The sequence below is a fragment of the Bison bison genome, unplaced genomic scaffold (genome assembly GCF_000754665.1).
Source record: "Bison bison bison isolate TAMUID 2011002044 unplaced genomic scaffold, Bison_UMD1.0 scf7180017862743, whole genome shotgun sequence".
Lineage (NCBI taxonomy): Eukaryota > Metazoa > Chordata > Mammalia > Artiodactyla > Bovidae > Bison > Bison bison.
The window spans coordinates 14811-16543 of record NW_011493315.1 but is presented as its reverse complement, the minus strand read 5'-3'; the positions used below and the strand labels follow the sequence as shown (position 1 = coordinate 16543).

Genomic DNA, 1733 nt, shown 5'->3' with positions numbered 1-1733 from the left:
CAAAGTGCAGAATTTGCCTCAGCTTCACTAGGTGTGGAAGGAACTGCTGGGGGAACACTGGGACATCCGCTAGCTTGGGCCCTCTCTTCCTCATCTTTCAAAGCCTCTTCATACCCAAAGTGGAAGGCACTGGAATCCAAATGGTTAATCCTGGCCAGGAACTCCAGGACTCTCATCTTGCTTGCTTCAGCGTGTGCTCTCGGACCCCACAGGAGCTCATAGCATGCTGGATCATTGCCGGGCACTTGCTGATATTCCAAATACTTCATCTGCACCAAATCTTGGGTGATGAGCTTCTTGGGCTCCCCAAATATGAAGTGCCTCTTCCCAGCATAGATATTCATCTTACCCAGGAAATCCAAGATGTCTTCCTCTGTGGTGCAGTTGCCCTTCATGAAAATCACACCCAGGAGATTCATCAGGAGACCGGTCTTGGAAAAACCCCTGCCACGGTGCACGATCCCGTTGTGGGGGAGATTCATCTTGCTGACAAGGACATAAGAATGCTTGGCAGTGTTGTCTTTCTTCACGTCAATACCAAATACCACCTCCATGCTGTCAGAAGCTCTTTTGAGGATCCTGAGGAATCAATTTTGGTACTTTTTATCGATGATCTTCAGGATATTTGCTTTCTTAAAGGGCTTTTTATCTTATACATGCGTAACAGGAACTGCACCAACAGACTTGTCTGCCTGGTTAGTGAGTGTTTTCCAGACCGCACATTGGAGAGAGGGGGTTGAGAGGAATTTCGCTTTTTCCCAATTTTCCCAAGGGCTCTTTTGGATGATCTTGTGGGAGAAACACCTACAGGTACAGTGGTGGTGGCCAGGGCCCCCTGAGGACTCTTGACATGGTTACAAAACCTAGCACCGGACTTTCCCTTAGCATCAACCCCAGGACCAGGATTGGAGGAAGATGAGAGTGCTTCCATCATGGTGGCAGTGACCTGAGCACCCCTCAGATCCTGGGTGCCATGCTGAGCCTGGCGGTGTTTCTCACAGGTGTGGAGCTTAGCCTTCTTACCCCGAGGCATGGTGACTGTGGTCAGGACAACAGGCAGGAGTGCAGGTAGAACAGCACGTGATCTGGGCAGAGAGGAGAGAGGATGAGAGGTTGTGAGTGCCCACGGCAGGGAGGCACCACTCGGCCTTTAAGAAGGCCCACTCTGCAGGTTTCCATGTGGGCACTGCTCTGCAAACCCAGAGGACTCCTGATCTCATCACCCTGTCCTCTTGAAAACTCTGTCAAAATAATTGAGACTCAGGCTGCAGCCTGCCAGCCCTGCCGCCTGCTTCCTGGGGCTGAGGAGCAGTGGGCCAGTCCTTGAGGTTAACCCCCTCCATTCTGGAGGGTGGGGGTCCTCTCGGTTCATATTCAGGACAATCGTATCAACTTTTGGCAGATGCAGGGGCCCCTCCTCTGTGCGGCTCTAAGCTTATACCCCAAAGCCTGGTCCTCATCTTCCTGTGATACCTGAAGAAGTGAAGAGGTACCTCAGCCCAGTGTCCCTGGCAGGGGGCACCCACAGCAGTCAGCTCTAGGGAACTCTGTCCTGGGCTCACTGGGGTTTTCCGTCCTCTTTCAGGGTCTTTCCTGGGCTCTAGGTAGAGCCTGGGACACCGGTGTCTGCTGCCCTGGTGTACCTCCTCTCAGACAAAGGCTCTCACCAATCCCATACCATCAGAAAGAAGGAGAGTTCACATACACCTGACTTCCATGCCTGGGCTTCTCAG

At 52.5% G+C, this 1733-nt stretch overlaps 1 pseudogene; it reads right to left on the bottom strand.

Moving 5' to 3' along the window:
* Positions 1-17: 17 nt before the first annotated feature.
* On the bottom strand, positions 18-1033 carry LOC104983467 (annotated as a pseudogene).
* Positions 1034-1733: the final 700 nt, after the last annotated feature.